Here is a 23,154-nt window from a genome sequence, read left to right as displayed (position 1 = left end):
AACTCTTTTCTGGCAGAGTAAATGAATATAATGTGAACATTTACACTAATTGTTATCTAATTAACAAATGAGATCATGTATTTGATAACATATCACAATGATGCTGGTTGTTGATATGCATATCAACTTCGGTGTTTCAATGTCATTCTTTCCATTTTTAGAGTCATTATTGTAATTGTGACGTAACCACTGGACTAATACTCCGCTTGTAAACTCATATTTGTCCGAACGTTGGGTTCATCAGGGTGGTGCCCTATGGTCATCGTTTTTCTTGTAAATAACATGCATGTCAAATGATGCTATTGTCATCTTTTCCTCACGTCAAACTTATAAATATTTAGATTTTTTGGTTCGGTATTAACCAGAACAAAGAATCAGTTGATACGTATTATTTCACCATCATGAACGTTTTCTATTTTATGTGAATAACAGCGTCGGTGGTGTAACGGTTAGCATGGTTGCCTTCCAAGCAGTCGATCCGGGTTCGACTCCCGGCCGACGCACCTTATTTTTTTCGTGGTAATCAATTAAGTAAAATGAATCTTCGAGTAGCTTACTGAATTCCCTTCTGAGTTTGATATTGATATTTAGTTACATTTTGTTAGCAACTTTAAGTTAAATATTAAAGATGCGCCGCCGCTGACAAATGGTAATTTTTCACTATCAAAAACAGGAGCAGACGATTTAGTATTTGTCTTCACTTACTTACATACACCATTACCACCACTGAAAAGTTAAAGCTTCTAATTTAACTTCAAGTTAAAAAATATATATAACAAAAATAATTAATTGCATCCCGAACAAATTCCGTGGCTCTATATCCTATCTGGAATGAAGTACTGATTGCGCATGGACCAACGGGTAAAGAAATCATTTTATATTATTTTTGTGCTAATTAGACATATATATATATATATACGATTAAACACCTTTTATTGTTCAAATGATGAATATCATTTATGCTCGGTCGGCGGTGGAGCATCTTTAAACAAAATTAAAGTCGATCATTTTACAACTAGATTACATTGAGAAACGTTTTAATAACGTAATACGGTACGAGATATAGACCATCTTCAATCTGTTTTGATTTAAAAATACCTTTGCACAACCGGAAGTGCAGATGCGTCTGATTGAGTAATTAGGACATACAATTTGACACTCTTTCAAACGCATACCTGAACTTCTCAGCTTTGATGTTAACGCATGCGTTAATTGGTTGCATCTAATGAATACATTTCGTCTCATTCCGAGTTGAAATGCCAAAGGCATTTTCTTTAAACAAATGTACGTTTACTAATTTTACTACCACAGGATCGAAATGTCCCAGGGGCATGTATTTTACTTCGTTCAACAGGTTTTAAAACACTTTCTATTGCGAGACAGTCTCCAGATAAACAATAAAATAATCAACCTCTAAGAGAACAGTTTTTGATATCAACGGTTAAATGAAATGGGTATACATGCAAAATATCGCGACATCAACCTTCTCATTATTCAAAAGTACATAGCAGAAAATAGCAAATTATTGACATTTCATCATAATTATGAAATAGATACGGTTTCCAATTTCCAATTGAACTTGATACAAATTTACTCAAATGACTAAACTGTTTTCGGCGCCAACAAATGCTTCCAACTATATTCATATTAAATCGACTAGGTTCTACGTTTAGTGTTAAAGTTTTCGAAGTAGAAATCCTATTGAAATATCAGAACAAATCTATTCATTTTCATAGAGTATCATGTTTAAATTGACCACTATTCAGCTTAGATGGGAGTTTCCACACCAGTCCGTTAACTCAAACTTTAAATTCAGGACGTCATATTAAACTCTGAATAAAAGGAATTTTTAAAATTAGACAAAATAACTAATCTCTTTTTGACTGACACAAATCATTTACTTTCTTTCGATTCGACTATTCGAAGGGAAAGAGCACCAAATCTATTTTAGACTTTTGTATAACAATGGGTTATATGTTTATAGTTTATAAACACGTTTGTTATTTGATCATTTCATTTCAAAATGTAGAATATTTCACAAGAAGTCAAAATAAGTGAACAACTTTAGTTTGTCTTTTTAGCTGATTCTGACACTGTGTCATGTTGCTTTGTTAGGAACTCGACAGTTATGTAATGAAAACAACAGCCCGGCTAGCTCAGTCGGTAGAGCACGAGACTCTTAATCTCGGGGTCGTGGGTTCGAGCCCCACGTTGGGCGTTTATTTTTGCCCCCTGTAAACGTGTTACTTCTGATGTTCTACTGTGTTGTTTACATCTTACAACAAATCCTTCTATATTATATTCAACAACTGTGCGACTTTAATCCACAATCTTCAACTTAAAGAATTTGTTTATTATCAATCTTTTATACCAATTCCTTTATGTTATGTGTATATTATGTTTATTATGTTTTCTTAGCCCGAAACAAAAATCAAATATTTGTGTTCTTTTCATTAGACGAGTTAGGTACTAATAATTGGTGCTTAAAATGTCTAATTTAAAATAGAAAATGTTGAGAAAATAAAACAATCCCGCGAGCCGGAGTCGAACCAGCGACCTAAGGATAGCTCTGAGTTTAACCACTACAGTCCTCCGCTCTACCAACTGAGCTATCACGGGTTATGTTTTTCGTCAATACAACGATATCTATACGTTCTTCGTCGTCTCCAAGATGCCTCGGGAACGAACTGTACTGTGCGAATCAGGAAGTTTCAATTTGGACGTCTTCCTTTGGAAATCAGTTTACATAACTCTTTTCTGGCAGAGTAAATGAATATAATGTGAACATTTACACTAATTGTTATCTAATTAACAAATGAGATCATGTATTTGATAACATATCACAATGATGCTGGTTGTTGATATGCATATCAACTTCGGTGTTTCAATGTCATTCTTTCCATTTTTAGAGTCATTATTGTAATTGTGACGTAACCACTGGACTAATACTCCGCTTGTTAACTCATATTTGTCCGAACGTTGGGTTCATCAGGGTGGTGTCCTATGGTCATCGTTTTTCTAGTAAATAACATGCATGTCAAATGATGCTATTGTCATCTTTTCTTCACGTCAAACTTATAAATATTTAGATTTTTTGGTTCGGTATTAACCGGAACAAAGAATCAGTTGATACGTATTATTTCACCATCATGAACGTTTTCTATTTTATGCGAATAACAGCGTCGGTGGTGTAACGGTTAGCATGGTTGCCTTCCAAGCAGTCGATCCGGGTTCGACTCCCGGCCGACGCACCTTATTTTTTTCGTGGTAATCAATTAAGTAAAATGAATCTTCGAGTAGCTTACTGAATTCCCTTCTGAGTTTGATATTGATATTTAGTTACATTTTGTTAGCAACTTTAAGTTAAATATTAAAGATGCGCCGCCGCTGACAAATGGTAATTTTTCACTATCAAAAACAGGAGCAGACGATTTAGTATTTGTCTTCACTTACTTACATACACCATTACCACCACTGAAAAGTTAAAGCTTCTAATTTAACTTCAAGTTAAAAATATATATACAAAAATAATTAATTGCATCCCGAACAAATTCCGTGGCTCTATATCCTATCTGGAATGAAGTACTGATTGCGCATGGACCAACGGGTAAAGAAATCATTTTATATTATTTTTGTGTTAATTAGACATATATATATATATATACGATTAAACACCTTTTATTGTTCAAATGATGAATATCATTTATGCTCGGTCGGCGGTGGAGCATCTTTAAACAAAATTAAAGTCGATCATTTTACAACTAGATTACATTGAGAAACGTTTTAATAACGTAATACGGTACGAGATATAGACCATCTTCAATCTGTTTTGATTTAAAAATACCTTTGCACAACCGGAAGTGCAGATGCGTCTGATTGAGTAATTAGGACATACAATTTGACACTCTTTCAAACGCATACCTGAACTTCTCAGCTTTGATGTTAACGCATGCGTTAATTGGTTGCATCTAATGAATACATTTCGTCTCATTCCGAGTTGAAATGCCAAAGGCATTTTCTTTAAACAAATGTACGTTTACTAATTTTACTACCACAGGATCGAAATGTCCCAGGGGCATGTATTTTACTTCGTTCAACAGGTTTTAAAACACTTTCTATTGCGAGACAGTCTCCAGATAAACAATAAAATAATCAACCTCTAAGAGAACAGTTTTTGATATCAACGGTTAAATGAAATGGGTATACATGCAAAATATCGCGACATCAACCTTCTCATTATTCAAAAGTACATAGCAGAAAATAGCAAATTATTGACATTTCATCATAATTATGAAATAGATACGGTTTCCAATTTCCAATTGAACTTGATACAAATTTACTCAAATGACTAAACTGTTTTCGGCGCCAACAAATGCTTCCAACTATATTCATATTAAATCGACTAGGTTCTACGTTTAGTGTTAAAGTTTTCGAAGTAGAAATCCTATTGAAATATCAGAACAAATCTATTCATTTTCATAGAGTATCATGTTTAAATTGACCACTATTCAGCTTAGATGGGAGTTTCCACACCAGTCCGTTAACTCAAACTTTAAATTCAGGACGTCATATTAAACTCTGAATAAAAGGAATTTTTAAAATTAGACAAAATAACTAATCTCTTTTTGACTGACACAAATCATTTACTTTCTTTCGATTCGACTATTCGAAGGGAAAGAGCACCAAATCTATTTTAGACTTTTGTATAACAATGGGTTATATGTTTATAGTTTATAAAACACGTTTGTTATTTGATCATTTCATTTCAAAATGTAGAATATTTCACAAGAAGTCAAAATAAGTGAACAACTTTAGTTTGTCTTTTTAGCTGATTCTGACACTGTGTCATGTTGCTTTGTTAGGAACTCGACAGTTATGTAATGAAAACAACAGCCCGGCTAGCTCAGTCGGTAGAGCACGAGACTCTTAATCTCGGGGTCGTGGGTTCGAGCCCCACGTTGGGCGTTTATTTTTGCCCCCTGTAAACGTGTTACTTCTGATGTTCTACTGTGTTGTTTACATCTTACAACAAATCCTTCTATATTATATTCAACAACTGTGCGACTTTAATCCACAATCTTCAACTTAAAGAATTTGTTTATTATCAATCTTTTATACCAATTCCTTTATGTTATGTGTATATTATGTTTATTATGTTTTCTTAACCCGAAACAAAAATCAAATATTTGTGTTCTTTTCATCAGACGAGTTAGGTACTAATAATTGGTGCTTAAAATGTCTAATTTAAAATAGAAAATGTTGAGAAAATAAAACAATCCCGCGAGCCGGAGTCGAACCAGCGACCTAAGGATAGCTCTGAGTTTAACCACTACAGTCCTCCGCTCTACCAACTGAGCTATCACGGGTTATGTTTATCGTCAATGCAACGATATCTATACGTTCTTCGTCGTCTCCAAGATGCCTCGGGAACGAACTGTACTGTGCGAATCAGGAAGTTTCAATTTGGACGTCTTCCTTTGGAAATCAGTTTACATAACTCTTTTCTGGCAGAGTAAATGAATATAATGTAAACATTTACACTAATTGTTATCTAATTAACAAATGAGATCATGTATTTGATAACATATCACAATGATGCTGGTTGTTGATATGCATATCAACTTCGGTGTTTCAATGTCATTCTTTCCATTTTTAGAGTCATTATTGTAATTGTGAACGTAACCACTGGACTAATACTCCGCTTGTAAAAACTCATATTTGTCCGAACGTTGGGTTCATCAGGGTGGTGCCCTATGGTCATCGTTTTTCTTGTAAATAACATGCATGTCAAATGATGCTATTGTCATCTTTTCCTCACGTCAAACTTATAAATATTTAGATTTTTTGGTTCGGTATTAACCGGAACAAAGAATCAGTTGATACGTATTATTTCACCATCATGAACGTTTTCTATTTCATGTGAATAACAGCGTCGGTGGTGTAACGGTTAGCATGGTCCGGTTAAAATTCAGCGTGTCACATTAAACTCAGCATGTTCGGTTATATTCAGTAAAGTAAAGGCCCGAAAATTCAGGCGATGTCCGATTATATTCAGCGTGTTATCTTTTAAATTCAGAGTTTTTAGTGTTAATCAAACTTGCGCAGAGCGGGGACCCCGGGTCAGTCCTACCTAGCCTCGGGGGGGCATCACACCTCGTGTGCTACTGCGTAGTTGAGCTGTCAATCCCCGGCCGGTTTACAGGCACTGTTCCTCAGAAAAGATAGCGTGAGGTCAAAGAATTGTTTACAACCGGGTCCTCAAATGTATACGTACTAGATATAGCCGCTAAACAATTGATGATTCCTTTAATTTAATTTTATACTGAATGTATAATTTTCAGCAACGGGATCTAATAATCAGTCTAATATTCATAGAGACGGCCAATGAAGAGACCGAGTCCGAGTCAAATATTGAAGGACCACGTGTAGACTCCTCATTACCAGTTCTCGACGAGGACGAACAGACTATGTGTATGACAAACAATTCAATGGACATCATAATTCCCGTATCCCGCGCCTTAAAGTTTCTCTACTAATTTTTAATTTTGACACCATTTTCGAAAAACTATTCACTTGATTATCCCATGTTCAATCTTAAATATATTTGACCGTTCCGAATTATGAACGACCTTATCTAAACTTACCTGTCCAAAAACTAAAAGCCAGGTCCTAAATAAAAATTGTCCGTGGTCAATAACTTTAATTTGTTATGACTTACGTATTCAACAACCCGGTCTTGAGTGCGTATAGTGTTTTGGTCTCTTACAAATTTAGCTAAGGACCAGCTATAGAGCTATACCAATATTTTTACCAGGAATTCATGTTTTGAAAAAGGAACCTTTAATCCGGTTTCTCAAATATGAGTTTTCAATCACTCATTGGTCTAATAAAGATGGCCTTTAATTTTACAGCTAAATGTATGCAAGCCTCATCCACAGACGACACTCATCAGCTCCTCCCGCTGTGATAGACAGATTTACCTTCGGTGTTGTGTCGGTCGGCTAACTGAGTCATCGGAAGCAAGGACGAATAAATCCTTAGTCGGAATATGAGTGTCTTGTGGAACCCAGTTATATAGAATATTGTCGTCCAGAAGCCTTCAAGCTAGGATCTGTAATCTGGCCGTTCTTTCATATACGGAATTTTTGTTTTCATTTAATAAGAATTCCTCGGCAATAGTACCCATCACGTATTTTCATTTCGCCACGTGCAAAATAATACCCTCAACTGCTGTCACATTTTCATTAGCGAGGCTGTCCCCAGTAGATCATAAGCCGAGGGCCGTTTCCCTGTAGGACTTTTGTCAAAAATATACGAGTGCAGTCAGTTTTAGTACATGGGTTTTGGATAGGATCAAACTTTAGAACGGTTATTGTAATACGCATTATCCAGATTATCGAGGTTGTACGACTGTACAGATAAACATTTATGCTTTCAAATTTAGATACAGGTTTTGGTTCATTTAGCAATACAATTAAAATTTTGATGAATGAGTGTTATATCGGTAAAGACGTATGTATTTTGGTAAGTGAATAATATAGAAACACCGTACATAATAGGTACATGTTCATATCATAGAAATGAATATTTTATTTTCCATTTGCTTTTACATTTTCAATTTAAAAATGGAGGTGACAATAAAACCTAGAGCATAGATTACGGGGATTCCATTAATTTTAAATCACATTCCAATTAACGGGATGTCCTAACCTGATTGACACTAAGACAATATCAAATCCCCGATATAGGTCCACCGAATAGCAAATTGCCCGCGCGCCAGGTAATTACAGGGTGAGTTCGATGAATGGCGTGGTGTACAGGTAATACAACATACTGGATGTCCAGGTATAACGTAACCATCAAACGAAAGGCATGGTTATTTATATATCTCATATCGGAAGATCTACTCGTACCTATGTATATCGAATGAAAAACCTAAAAAGATTTAAAAAAGCGACCGCACGGTCTTGAAAAAACAGTGTTGTTATTAGGTCTTAATATTCTCAATATTTTGATTTTTTTCATAATATCAAAATAAATTCTGTCTATCACATGTATGAACACGTGTTTTACGCTATTGGAATAATATGTAATCCCAATTTAGTCGGTTCAGCAAAACACAAACAACAATGTTTGTAATGATCAATCATCGGTGGTGTGTACGTACGTCACATACTTTAATCCAAGGATTTGTAAAATGGTTTACTTAAAAATTTCATTTTATTACAATCACAAGCTCTTGTAAATTGCACAAATGTATCAAAGATACAGGACTATACGGAAAAATATTATCTAATAAATAGCTTATTTCGTTGCTGAACTCCTCGACAAAAAATTCCGGAAACTTTTATTTTCTGTGTTGATTTTCTTCATATAATTACACGAAGATACCTACCTAATTTAAGCATAAATTAGAGTATTTTGAAACATCTGGAATTACACTCTTTTAGGTTATATCACATTCGAGCCAAAGTAATTGTAATTGTATCGAATGACTCTCACTCAAAAAGTAATCTCATAAAAATCGTTGATCGGCTTCGATGTAAGTGATAGCACATCAGATATATATAGTCAGTTACAGTTATATACCACGGACTATTAATGACGTCACACGGTTTAGCAGCTAGAAATTATGCATAATCGGGCGGAATTTTTGGACCTTCGATATCGACGGCTTACAGGTTATTCCGGTCGCCGCGCGGCACGGCGTGGTTTCTACACGTGCTCACAAAAGCCATTTCCAACAACTAAAATTATCATTTTTGACTGCACCACAATCCTTTAAGCATGAATTGAATATGTTCATCGATACGTTTCTTTTTAAAGATTTCAATACAGGACGATACACTATAATGAAATGAACTCCCTGCATTACTCCATTTTCCGTAGTTAGTTTGTGTAACTTACGAAATATATAAATTGTGAAAATATACAACCTTTGTGAACAAATCCCAGTATATGGTAGATCGCCGTTGTGACCTAAGACAATGGGGTCATACCTCTCGTTAGCGCCAGGAAATACCTACCGTGATTGAATGATAGTCGTTCAAATACGAAGTGAAATTTATTTAAAACTGGAATATTAAGCATGACGATGATGGTTGATATTAAAATATCTTTAACGATAAATCTTTTTGTTATGATACACATAAAAAAGTTTGATTTCTTCTTATCATTGATAATAGTATAACAATATTTAAAAACAAGCATAATTTAAATAAGTAAAGATAAGTCACATAAAAACACGACACAAAATGCACCAATAAAATATATTGCACCTTTTTCATTATAAGTCCATACCAGAAATAAAGATAAATCGAAACAATTCTATCTACAACATATTACTGCCTCGATAATCTGGATATATGCGTAGTACAATAACCGTTCTAAAGTTTGATCTTCCTATCGCAAAACCAATGTACTAAAACTGCGGTTTTGACCAAAAGTTTACTGGTAAACGCCCGTGGCAATGGATCTGGGACAGCCGGTGAGACGTTAGGAAAATGGACCCTTCTCGTTGAAAATTGACCCTTCGGAGTCATTTTTTCAACGTTGAACAACGGACCCCCGAATGCCGTTGAAAATTGAACATTTCCGTTGAAAATTGACAGCGTCCTAGGGTCAATTTTTCAACGGCAGGTCCTGTTGAAAAAATGACCGTTGAAAAATGACCTTGGGCAAACTCTCAACGGATGTCTCGTCCCTGTTGAAAAATGACCTTAGTCACATAAACATATATAGCTGTTGAATCAAATAAAATTCTCTAATTCCGGTTAACGCCATTCACTATTTATATAAGCGCACCTCCTGTGCTGGTATTTTAATTACGGTATCACCGCTATCAACCGAGCTATATGTAATTGAAAATATTGTATTGTGTATCATCGTAACTAAATACCTCATTTAAATAATTTAGGGGCCTGTGGGTTTATTACGAGAGAGATTCTGCCACTTCAAAAACTTTCAAATTTTCTAAAAGTCACTTTTGTCCGGGGATCGTACCGTGGAGATACACGTTGAATATGTTTCTCAAACTGAGGAAATTGCTATATATATCTGAGGCAAAACCGTAAATATAAATGGAAAGAATGGTTGTTATCAAGTGCGATGCAAATTTTGGTAATTCATGTAATGTTCACTTCCGAAGTTACCAATGAAAAGTGGTTTCAAAAACTATAATTATGGGATATTATTAATTGTTTTTTATGATGATTATATTTTACGACGACGATTTATTTTAACTGCGTCACAAATTATAACTCAAACAACTGAAACCATCCTTGATGGTGGTTGCGGTACCAGGAACACAATTTGTATATTATATAAATATTAAAAAAATCATAAACAAGTTCTGCAGTATCGCTGCTCCTCAGGAGATGTTTAATATGTATAATCCATAACAAGACCAACAAATACCACTCAATGGGTATTACACTTAAGATTTTAATACATGTTTTCGTGAACAGATACGCAATGATATTTATATATCTTATGTCGTATGTACTAACAAACTATTTTCGACGTTTACCACAAAATATCTTGTGCGAGACTCAAATTCACACAATATTTTAATCTAGAAGTGCCTATAATCTGAAATATGACTTGTGAATACATATGCACAAGCAGCTTACAAGTACTTTGAACTATACTCAAACATACTTTCTCTGCGAAATTCTCGGTGTCACATAGATGGAGATTAAACACATTCGGAATCTTTGTCTCTAACCACATTTTCCGTTTCCCTCAATTTTGATTTGGAATCATCTAGTGTACGACTTCACAAAGATGTTTCCATGGGGACATGGGCTCTTGCTCCATACAAATAATTCTCGTCGTGGTGTTTAATCTCACGAAGAATTGCATCTAAGAGTCCCCGCGAAACAAGTTTCCAATAACTTGTTTGGTAAACTGTGCTTTAATTTCCAATGTACGGATTCTTTATAAATGCGTTTTACCTCGTTAAACGACAGACACGAATCGGGCTCAGAAATGTCACGTGTATGTTTTTTTAATATAAAATGTTTTTTGGTTCAACAACAATTTCCCTGCTCAAAGTGTGGGAAAAAAGGTATTTTTAGAAATGTTACCTGTTCTCCTATATATATATATTATCCATGAGCTGCGAGCTGATCCATAGACAGTCAAGCCGTAGTCAAGTTTTGATACAATAAGTGCCCGGTAGATACGCAGAATCATTTCACAGCCTGCAGTTTAAAACTAAAGCTGCTCTCTATATATTCAAGCTACAGTTCTGTACATTGCATTTTAATAATTATTTGCTCTGTGTATATAACTATCCATAACTACATTAATGACTTACTTCTTTTTAAATGGTTCACAACTAGCACTTGAACTATCTTTCTCCCTTCCTTTAAATATATGGGGGTGGGGTAACGATTTAAACAATGAATGTTCAATTAATTTATCTCAGACAAATAGTTTCAGCCCTTTCGCCACTTTATTTTGTAATCATAATCAATATCCATTTTTTCCTACACACAGGTTCATTGGTTGGTCACCATGCTAGCGTGTGCTGACTACCTGGAGCCTTTCAACTGTCGACCAGAACACCATCAGGCAGACCTGAAGGTTTTACAATCCGGAGCATACAAGCCCTTTTCTAGACAAATCAACCAGGTAGAGATGGATGCTCTAAGTGAAGTGCTCGGAGTTCTGCAGGTAGGGCGTTAGAATTGTACCTGCTGCCCCTATTGCATGATCGTATCTTTTCTCTTCTTCCTAACTGACTTTATCTTTCATTATGCCTCCCTTGGCACCGCCTCACGTTTGGCCTTGAGTGGAGCGTTCGCCCCTGTTAGGAAGGCTCTGGGTTCTGTCCCCTGGCTGAGACACACCAAAGTCTATAAAAGTGGTAGTTACTGCTCCTGCTTAGCGCTCAGCATACAGGGAGTGGGACAACTGGTTCGCCCGTTGTCAGTATAATGTGACCGGGTGAGGTGTGTTGCTTGGTGTCTTCGGTGGCATGCTTCAGTGATATAGCACTATAAAAAGGGCAACAGTTCCACTATACAAGAAGACACAACATGAATATACCAGTCTCACATCGCACAACACACGCAACACCGCATACATGGGAGGCCGTCCTTACATGACCATAGCTGTTAATAGGACGTTAGTTTATCAAACAAACAAACAAAGCTCAGAGTTCAGGTCACTACTCCGACCATTACAGTTTTCCATCATGCCCGGATATTTTCAACAACAGCAGAGATTTGATTCCGAGACATCTCCTTTGAAAGGAGGAGCCTACATGAAAGGTCAAGTGTCATCTCGTGTTGCCTGCCCCAAGGCAAATATGTAGGTGAGATTCAATAATTCGTTTGTTTGTTTGTTTGAGTTTTACGGCCCATCGACAACTAAGGTCATTTAGGGCCAAACTACAAGTCAGGCATTAATATCAGGATAAAAGGTCAGGGTAAGAAAAGGCAAGTAAAGATTAAAACACAGATTGTAAACGTTTATTTGATAAAAAAGGTTTGCATGGGATAAAAGTTTCGGCTAAAACACACGAGAAAACTCATGCAAAAAGTTGATGAAACGATGAAATGTTGAGTTGATACGATGAAATGTTGAGTTGATACGATGATAAGAAAAACGTTCATATTTTATCTAAAATACCGATTTCTTTGAGATAATTAAAAATACGATTATGTCTCACGGCATGAAACAAAGTGTACATGTCGGAGACATCGTAGTGCTTATCTCGTATGTGCTTAAAATCAATACAGTGCACTAAAATATGCTCCACTGTGAGAGGAGAATCACATGCATGGCATGTGGGAGGATCCTCCCCTCTCAATAGATAGGAATGTGTAAAATATGTGTGTCCAGTTCGGAGCCGAGAGAGAACAACTTCCTCTCTGCGGTCTCTCCGACTGGACAGTTTAGGATTAAGTGTATGTTGAATTTTAAACAGTTTATTGTTTGTTTCGGTAGACCACCTTTGTTGCCAATGGTGTTTGATGGCTGACTGAATTGAAGGTTTGATGTCGGTGTATGGTAGTTTCAAATCTGTTTGTGCTAGGCGAAGAGCAGTCTTAGCTGCTTTATCAGCCTGTTCATTCCCCTTTATACCCACATGACTGGGAATCCAGAGATAAGTAATTTGAGTTTTAGAAGATAATCGAAATGTTCGGATTAAAAGATTTTGGATTAGAGTATTTCTAGGGCATCTTGATTTCAAAGCCTGAAGAACCGAAAGAGAGTCTGAACAGATGATTGCCTTTTCAATGCGGTGTTCTTCGATGTGGTCAAGAGCCAGACCGATAGCACAAGCTTCCGCAGAGAAAATGGATGCAACATCTGGAAGTCGGATAGAGGAACAGTGATTAGATGTACAGCATGCTGCCGCAACTTTATCACCATCTTTTGAGCCGTCAGTGTAGATCTTAACATGATCAGGGAAAGCTCTGATGCACTCCCGAAAGGAGGATTTATGTTCTTCGGGTAATGCACTGGACTTTGCCCTCTCATGCAAAGATAAATTGATATCAGGTGTTTGAATGAGCCATGGTGGTACATCCGATATGGTGTACTCGTCAATGGCGTCGAAATTTATATTTAGTTCCTGCAAAAACTTTGAAATTCTGATGCCAAATGTTGGTATGAGCTTTTGATTTTGTCTGAATATGTCCTGGTGTTGTGGATTAAATACAAGATCGAATGCGGGGTTTTTGGGATTGGATTTCAGTTGGGCAGCATACTGTAAGGATAATTTCTTTCGTCGATCGTCTAGAGATGGCTCATTAGCTTCCACATGGAGACTCTTCACAGGTGTTGTTCGAAAAGCTCCAAGTGCCAGACGCAGTCCCTGATTCTGGATAGGGTCAAGCATCTGTAGATAGGAGCTGCGAGCCGATCCATAGACAATCGAGCCGTAGTCAAGTTTTGATCTAATAAGTGCCCGGTAGATACGCAGAAGCATTTCACGGTCTGCACCCCAATCAGAATGGGACAGAACACGTAGAATGTTCAGCGCCTTCGAGCACTTATCCTTCAGGTGTTTTATGTGTGGAACAAAGGACAGTTTCGAATCAAATATTAATCCAAGAAATTTAGTTTGTTCAACTACTGGAATTTTAATTCCATTGAGTGTGAGGTCTGGATCGTTGTGTGGTTTTCGTTTTTGACAGAAATGCATGCAGACAGTTTTTGATCTTGAAAATCTAAAGCCATTTTCGTCAGCCCAATTTTGTAATTTGCCTAAACATTGTTGTAGTTGTCGTTCTATAGTGTGCATGTTTTTTGATCTGTAACAGATCAAGAAATCATCCACAAATAGAGACCCTTCTGTAGATTGACCAAGACATTTGGTTATGCTGTTAATTTTTAATCCAAAAAGTGTGACAGACAGGATACCACCCTGAGGGACACCCATCTCCTGTGTTTCTGTTTCTGAATAAGTTGAACCCGTTCGAACTTTGAAATGCCTGTCAGATATAAAATTTGAAATAAACTTTGGCAAATTACCACGTATACCGATATCATGGAGATCGTTCATGATTCCATATTGCCAAGTTGTGTCGTATGCCTTTTCAAGGTCAAAGAATACGGCCACAAGATGTTCTTTCTTGGCAAATGCTTCTCGTATAAATGTTTCTAGTCTAACTAAGTGGTCTACCGTTCCCCTGCGGTTTCTAAAGCCGCTTTGCAAAGGACTTAAAATATTGTTTGATTCCAGGAACCAAACTAATCTAGTATTTATCATACGTTCTAGAGTTTTACAAATACAACTCGTCAATGAAATAGGACGATAGTTATTGGCATCAGTAGCATCTTTCCCGGGCTTCGGAAGGGGTATAATAGTAGATTCCTTCCAAGACTCGGGAATTTTGCCAGAAGAGTAAACTTGATTAAATATAGTTAAAAGACATTTTAGTGAAGAGTCTGGTAATTGTTTTAAAAACATATATGGAATTTCGTCTGGTCCAGCTGCCGAGTCCTTTGATTTCTCAAGGGACTCGAGCAATTCTGGTATCTCGAAAGGCCTATTGTAACTTTCACTATTGGAGGATTTAAAATTAAGACGTCTCTTTTCCTTTTCTTTTTTAAATTTTTGAAATTTTTTGGAATGATTTTTGACGGATGAATTTTTAGCAAAATTTTTGGCAAAGGCGTCAGCTATTTCGGATTTTGAAGAAAAATATTTTATTTTTGTTAATGAGGTGGGGGAGGATGGTGATGCTTTTCTTTTCCCACTGATTTTACCAATCATTTCCCAAACCTTCTTCGAAGATGTATTGGAATTAATTTTTGAGACCGTACTCTTTCCAAGTACTTTTCTTGTCGGAAATGGATAGACCTTCGAGTCTTTTGCTCTCCAACATTTAAAATTGTTATAGTTTTTGGAATGATCGGTTGGCAGAGCGACCTAAGATACCGCCTCAGTATAGCTAGGAAATATTCTACCAGTAATTTCAATAATGCGACTTAAATGAATCATCTTGAGAGACTGAGATATCACTTTGTAGGGTTTAGGGCACGTGATTTTGGTATGGTCTACTTGCGTTAATCGATATGCAGATGAGCGCTTTCGTGCTGAAAACTTAATTAATGGGGTCAGTACAGCAAGGCTTCATAAATATATAGTACTTAATGTCTTTCAATGGCACGGCTCCTCGTACGCGATCAAGCGACAATATTTTAAATTAGCGAACTACGTAAAAATCCAGTTCACAGCAACTCTCTATGCCTAGCTATATCCAAGAGGAATAAGGCTCCTCAATGTTTTGGTGACCTTCTCTCATGATTTTTAAAGTACTATATTTGGAAAGCTGATCGCTCCCCACAGAGATCAACGACGTTAGACGTGCATCATATACCAACATTAATCCAGGAAGTAATTGATATCGAAATGGTCACAACGATAAATCAATGTGGTCATAAGCGAGCCAGAGGCTGGGGTGGTAAATTTGTTGGGGCATTGGTTGTTATAACACAAGACAATAATGCTGTTTTTAGCAACAACAACTTCGTCGATCTCGTCTCTCTACCTCATATTCGTCATGCCTAGGGGAGCCAACTCAGAGGCCTATCTTCTGGTCCGATTAAATGTCTTACACAACTGATAATATATGGCTAAATGGTATGTTTGTAACGTTTCGTTGTATACATCAGTTCATCACAACTATATGTGTTATGATAGTAGGAGGTAAAAATATATAGAACAGTACCTGTTTATTTGTCGGTGATGACGTTTGCGCCTTACGAGCTACAGCTTGTAAGGGGGTCTACTTGTAAGACTGAATGTAGTATTGGTGAGGAACGTTTTCTCAATTCACTTTCTTGCCAGAACAGACCGCGCAACACGCCACCTGATGGGACGGCCGTCCTGTTGTATGGAGTTTTGGTGGATTAGCCTGTTAAAATTGTCCCGAGAGATTGATTTAATGTTGTCTTTCTGTCCCAATTCCTTTCCTTGAAGGCAGTATATACTGGATGGGGTTTTTTTGTTTGGTACTAACCATCGTCCTCTTAATTCTTTCTATGTTCCGCTTTTAATATCCGTCATGTCCATATTGTCATGATAGTGTTCCGTCTCTTACCGTGGCCGTCCCCTGAGCAAAGATAGTTGTTCAGTGGACCGACCAGGCACTACTTGATGTTAGGATTTGTCTCTGCCGTGGCGCGACTACCAATGTCGTCTGGTCTTAAACCAATAAACTCCATCCTCGACTGTCGTACCGATCAGCAACGGATTATCATTATAAGCGTTCCGGTCCAGAGGACTCAGTGCGGTACATCTGCTCCGTTACTGGGTTTGTCGTCCTTATTGCGCGTAGGAATGCCTCGCCAGGCTCGGCTACCTTGGTGGTTACTTTGTTCTGGCGGTATAGATGTCCCTGAGGTTTGGATGACTCCTTGCTGGAATACGACTTGGCACTTTCTGCCGGGAGTTTTTTTTTATCTTCATATAAGACGGTGAAGATAGTATAGCACTATCCTATGGACGTAGTCGGCAGGTAACTTTTTTTTTCATAATGTTCAGGTGTTATGGTTTTGTGGCCTGTAGGTTGGGCGCTAGTGTATTGTACCTGCTTGCACCTCGGTAGCTATGTTCGTATAAAGGAGTCTAAATTCTGGATCTTATTTTTTCTTTCTTCCTATATATTGGATTTTAATGTTGCCTTAAAGCCTACCTTGGCATTGGAAATTTTTTGGCCTTGAGTTGTACGGTCGCCCCTGTGAGGTAGGATATGAGTTCTGTACAAAGCTGGAAGCCGAGTATAATCCAATAGTGCTTTATAAGTGGCAGTTTGCTGCTCCATGCATTTGCGGTATGAATTCAGGGTGTGGGTAGGACATGGTTAGACGTTGTAAGGTTTTTGTGTACCGTTCGGCCATGTTGCTTGGTGTCTTCGGCTGCATGCGTTTCAGTGATATAGCACTATTCGCAAAAGGGCAATCCCCACCCCAAGTTCCACTATACATAGATAGTTCACAAACACGAACATGCCGGCAAGTTAGTCCCAGTTCAATCATCCTCGCACAAACATCTCGCAGCCTCGCATGCCATGGGAGCCGTCTTTATCATGACACATAAGCTGTTTAGATAGGACGCTTAAAAAACCAAACAATCAGAACCAACCAAAACAAAGTATTGTGGAGACGTCATGGAGAGGCCGGTGGCCAATGGCGTCTTTTAGCTCCAGGTGGGTTTTTGTTGTGGTCATCATGTTGTGATCTGACCTGTGGCTTTGAAAAACCAGTCCTTGACCATGTTAGGGTCAACCTTGATTACTGTGCTTTTTTTAGCATAAAAACGGGTCTGGGACATCATTGAGCCTGTTTTGGATTGCCAAAAACCGACACTTACAATGATCATGTTTGACGGTAATACACTGTCTACAGGCGTCTTTGCGTCAGCACTGTAACTCGTCGACTAGCCTCCTAGCACTATGGGGAAAGAGATACACCTGTGGGATATATTTGCGACAAACCGATTAACTATCTCCCTCTCACCCGTAGGTCAACGGCTGGAGACAGGGGCGAGCAGTGACTGATGACATGGTCAAACCTAGCGCACCATGTATCTCAAAGCATATCTTCAATATGTCTGCATGGATTGACTGGTTGTGACAACATTGTCACGGATATCAGTCTTTTTTCAGATGCGTGACCTTGCGGAATCTTACGTGCTCATTGGCTTACTACGTGATCATATTTTATATTTTAAAGGCACTCGCCTTTTCCCGATCTACATTATTGTTCTCAAAGGTTGCCGAACCTCTGGCAGGTTAGCGTGAATAGCCTCCTTCAATGGTATTTGGGAATGATAAAGACGGTAAACTAGCATGCGCGACTCGCTACGTAACCAAAAATCAGTTACAGGATTACTCCTAGCTGTAAACGGTAGGGTGTGTTGTTTGAGCAGCGATCAATGTACAATATCGGAACACGTGTGATGTTCTGTGGATTACCAATTCTCCCATCTTCTTTCTAGAGTCTTGATTTCTATTTCCAGTAGCGTGCGCCGAATGGAATGCTAATCCTCATCCCCCAGGAAAGTCAAGACAGTTATGGTCGGCCTCTGGTGTTAATTGGCATTGCGCAAGGCTGGGCAACCTTGATCTACACTTTTTCCCTATTGCTGTCAATTTTATCAATGTATGAGATAAGTGTTTTAGATTTCGCCCCGTTACTACACACAGGTGAACGTCCATGATACCATAATATGGTGGTGTTTCCTACAGCGGACGGTTTCGTTCCCGATTGTTGCGATGCGCCCCGAACCACCTCTATCTTTAAACGCGCGATTCACGTCAACGATCGCCTAAAGTGCACTTAACCAGCATTTGACACTCTCGCGCGGCATGCTGTGGTGACCCCTTTGTTGTGGCCGCTTTCGCAAATACTTAACCGAGTTATGTAATAATCTCTTGCTGTTTTGGTCTGCCGGAGACCGCTGCTGTGTAGACGACCTACATGACGCTAAGACTTTGAAACTGGCTGTGGACATTGATGTTGTGTTATAATAATCCGCTTTTACAAGGTACTTGCATTGAATTGTAGGTTGCGATCACCTTTATTGGGGAGCATTTCTTGATGTTAGGATTTACATTATATGAAAACTGTTAGGGGAAAGCCATCTTTAAAGAGTTGACTTACTATTCGCTAGCCTTCGTTAGAATGCCGGGTGTTCCTTTCCCAACTCCACCTCGGGAGTTCACCAACAGTCAACCATGTGCATATGCCAGTGTCAAAGTGCCAGGGTTACACAGATAGTATACTTCGGGAAGGATATTTCGAACGAACATAATTCAAATCAAGCCTGCGACAGCACGCTCGCAAGATTGTACACCCACAAGCTCGATCAGAATCAGGACAATCCAAATTAAACTCACTGCCTTGAATACAGAGCAGGCCAACGCCATAATCCAGCTGTCGAACTGTTTGGTCGGATTTCGACAAAACGAGGACACGGTTCCCGCAAAGGTTTTCCTCCGCTGGATCAGGCCGTTTCAAAAGTCCAAAGAAACAAGTTTGTTTGTTTGTTTGTTTAATTAACGTCCTATTAACAGCTATGGTCATGTAAGGACGGCCTCCCATGTATGCGGTGTGTTATGTGTATGTTGTGCGAGGTGCGTGTGGCACTTGGATTGACAAGTATTGAAAGGTAATTTTCCCCATATGAGTTCATAATCTATTTTAGGTGTCCAGCCAATCTACCACTAGTCATTCCTCAGAGTTACACTTTCTATTAGCCAACGTGGGAGTGATAATGCCTATAACTCTTTTGTCAGGTTATCTTGACTTTCATCGAACTCCAAAAGTATTATTAAACCATTTTATAAAAACATGAATCAAGTTAGTAATGTTAAAAAAAGCAATTACTTCGTAAAGTATGACATTGTCTGTATTGCAGTGGAATTTGCAATCAGCCTTTCCTACAATGCAACCCATTTTTATGAATGACCACTTCACTTACCCCATACATTTTTGCTATACATGTCAATTTTATTTAAACAATTGCAGCCCTTTATATATTACGAAAGAAAACAACTTTTCAGCATGCTTTCAAGAACATGTAATTTATTCAAATTATTTTATGTTTGTAGAGCTGTCCTTGGGCCAAACTCTACAAGATCAAACTGGCCAGACTGCAATAGGTATGTGGAAGCTGTTGTGGAGAAGCTGCTACTCTGCTATCCAAGCGACAGACGCATCAAAATCGCCCCATTCAAGTCACGATGGACGCTGATCAAAGAGGGATATTCCAGGATCCAGTACCTTTGGACCGCAAACAGAAGGGTGTTGGATAACACCGATATACAGCTTCCTAGTCTTAATCAAAAGACTATTCAACAGTGGTAGGTTTAATTACTCATAATACATGTGAATTTTGAGACATTTTCATCATATGTTACTCAAGACAGTGAAATTAGGCCTTATCCAATTTGTCATGAGAGAGAAAAATATGTGTATTTTAATAAGAAATATGCAACTGCCGCGGGAATTAATAATATTCATTTACTTGAAAAACTGTAAATATAAGGAATATGTGTTTATGAGGATATAATTATAATGGAGCCCGTGTAAATTTTATGTAACCCGGCGAAATACACGTGCTCCATTATAATTATACCCTCAACCAAATAAGCATCTATTCCTTAAATAACGAGATAGCTATCTTGTTTTAATGAGATAGAAAAAATACTACATGAAACATAGGATTCCTTAGGTAAGAAATAAGTGCTCTTACGAAATTAAATCACAGCTATCCAATGGAAGTGTTAACATGTCTTATTCAAAAACTTGCAGATAAACATGTTACTAACTATTGAAAAAACTTTCTTTAATAGCTCGATTATTAAACTTATAAAATGCTAATAACATCAAAAATGTATTATCTGTTTCAGGTACAACAAGAAAGGGAAGGAAAGGGATCTGAAGATCTTACTACAAGGCATCACCCTTCCAAAGGCACCTATGGCTGGAGTAGGAGCACCAGCACCGAAGCAAAAGCCAGATGCTTTGCAGCCAGGAGACACTACCCCTTTTCAGTTTGTGTACCCTCCAGATACTGCTGGTATGGCTAAACTGAAGGTGAGAATCAGGAATCCACTACCTCCCACGGCGTTGCGACCAATCCTACCGGCACCACCTACTCCCTGAGCTGTACAACCTGTCCTCACAGCACCAACACCAGTAACCACTTCTGGACCTCTCCAGTTTCAAATTGTATTGTCCCCACCAACACACATTCCACTTGGCCACCAAAGACCAGATGCTAGGGATGATGATGTAACTGTTTCTAGGCTAAAGACACCAAGACAGTCGGAAACCGTGAAGTGTCCAAAGTGTGGTGAGGCTAGGACTCCTCCAGTGCACCAACAGTATATGGGATACCGTTACTGTGGAAAGACAGACAGTGTCCTTTCAGCAGTGGAGGACAGCTTTGAAAGAGAAAGGGCTGGCCAGGAAGAAGAAAGATTAAGGACAGGAAACCTGACAGATTTGTTTTTGAATTTGAATTTGTAATATCGAGCGAGATAGGGAGGAGGAAGATTAAGTTAAACTTATATTATATATATAATATATTAATGCTGCTTACAATATACCAATTATGATATTGTGTTATATGTTAGAAGGTTTCAAGCCCTTGTAAAAGCAGAGGGAATACTTAAATGCCACAGCTTGTTGTCCGAGCCACCCATAAAGCCTCCTCACAGCCACATTAGGCCACCACGAGCCTTTACAAGAGCCACCTCTTGCCACCAGTAATGTATACTCTTCTAGAGTCTAGACCTGCCGCTGTATGATGTCAGAACCACCCATAAAGCCTCCTCACAGCCACCTTTGGCCACCACAAGCCTTCGCAAGGGCCACCTCTTTCCACCAGAAATGTAGACTCTTCTAGAGTGTTTGTTTGTTTGTTTGAGTTTTACGGCCCATCGACAACTAAAATCTAGAGTCAAAATCTGCCACTGTATGATGTCAGAGCCGCTCCTTAAACCTCCTCACAGCCACCACGAGCCTTTTCAAGAGCCACCTCTTGTCACCAGTAATGTAGACTCTTCTGAGTCTAGACCTGCCACACTATGATGTCAGAGCCGCTCCTTAAGCCTTGAGGTATTGATTTGGCAAATATGCAAACGAGTAATATAATTTGAACATGTAAATAGTTGAAATATCTCTTAGACGCTAAGTAAAAAGATGATGTCATTGTTCAGGAGACCGCAAAATGTCATTATTATTAAATGGAACTTTTTATAACGGCAGGATTGAGTGCAAAGACTGCAATGTGGACAACTAACGTCGGCAATGAGCATGGCCAGGTGATCACGCAAGTCCTTACTGCCAACGAATGTCAGAACATTGCAGATATGATTGATGGTCTTTGTCGGCGTTATCACGAGGCCTCTGTACCTCCTCCACGTCTGCTTTATGTAGACCGGGACTGCTGTGATAGCAGCTGTGTACAGAAGTACTTCAGAAGTTGGCCAATTTGTTTGTTTGTTTGAGTTTTACGGCCCATCGACAACTAAGGTCATTTAGGGCCAATTTTGTTTGTTTGATTTATTAACGTCCTATTAACAGCTATGGTCATGTAAAGACGGCCTCCCATGTATGAGGTGTGTTGCGTGTATGTGAATTTAGGGCCAAACTACAAGTCATGCATTGTTATCAGGATAAAAGATCAGGGTAAGAAAAGACAGGTAAGGACTAAAAACACAGATTGTAAACGTTTATTTGATAAAAAAAGGTTTGCATGGGATAAAATAGTTTTGAATAAAACACATGGGAAAACTCATGCACAAAGTTTGTTTGTTTGTTTGTTTTGAGTTTTACGGCCCATCGACAACTAAGGTCATTTAGGGCCAAACTACAAGTCAGGCATTAAAATCAGGATAAAAGGTCAGGGTAAGAAAAGGCAAGTAAAGATTAAAACACAGATTGTAAACGTTTATTTGATAAAAAAAAAGGTTTGCATGGGATAAAAGTTTCGGCTAAAACACACGATAAAACTCATGCAAAAAGTTGATGAAACGATGAAATGTTGAGTTGATACGATGAAATGTTGAGTTGATACGATGATTTGATAAGAAAAACGTTCATATTTTATCTAAAATACCGATTTCTTTGAGATAATTAAAAATACGATTATGTCTCACGGCATGAAACAAAGTGTAC

General features: G+C 38.1%; 6 non-coding genes across 6 annotated transcripts; 4 read left to right on the top strand and 2 right to left on the bottom strand.

Annotated features, from left to right (window-relative positions):
* The first annotated feature begins 431 nt into the window (after positions 1-431).
* Trnag-ucc (transfer RNA glycine (anticodon UCC)) lies at positions 432-503 on the top strand. Its single transcript has one exon. It is a non-coding gene; the product is annotated as a tRNA-Gly (tRNA).
* A 1,642-nt stretch (positions 504-2,145) lies between these two features.
* On the top strand, positions 2,146-2,218 carry Trnak-cuu (transfer RNA lysine (anticodon CUU)). Its single transcript has one exon. It is a non-coding gene; the product is annotated as a tRNA-Lys (tRNA).
* Positions 2,219-2,529: 311 nt separating this feature from the next.
* Positions 2,530-2,619, bottom strand: Trnay-gua (transfer RNA tyrosine (anticodon GUA)). The gene is given in 2 exon segments: positions 2,530-2,565; positions 2,583-2,619. It is a non-coding gene; the product is annotated as a tRNA-Tyr (tRNA).
* A 560-nt stretch (positions 2,620-3,179) lies between these two features.
* Trnag-ucc (transfer RNA glycine (anticodon UCC)) lies at positions 3,180-3,251 on the top strand. Its single transcript has one exon. It is a non-coding gene; the product is annotated as a tRNA-Gly (tRNA).
* Positions 3,252-4,892: 1,641 nt separating this feature from the next.
* Positions 4,893-4,965, top strand: Trnak-cuu (transfer RNA lysine (anticodon CUU)). The gene has a single exon. It is a non-coding gene; the product is annotated as a tRNA-Lys (tRNA).
* A 311-nt stretch (positions 4,966-5,276) lies between these two features.
* Trnay-gua (transfer RNA tyrosine (anticodon GUA)) lies at positions 5,277-5,366 on the bottom strand. Its single transcript is given in 2 exon segments — positions 5,277-5,312; positions 5,330-5,366. It is a non-coding gene; the product is annotated as a tRNA-Tyr (tRNA).
* Between the last annotated feature and the right edge of the window lie 17,788 nt (positions 5,367-23,154).

The sequence above is a fragment of the Argopecten irradians genome, chromosome 15 (assembly GCF_041381155.1).
Source record: "Argopecten irradians isolate NY chromosome 15, Ai_NY, whole genome shotgun sequence".
Taxonomy (NCBI): domain Eukaryota; kingdom Metazoa; phylum Mollusca; class Bivalvia; order Pectinida; family Pectinidae; genus Argopecten; species Argopecten irradians.
This window is presented reverse-complemented; position numbering and strand designations above follow the sequence as displayed.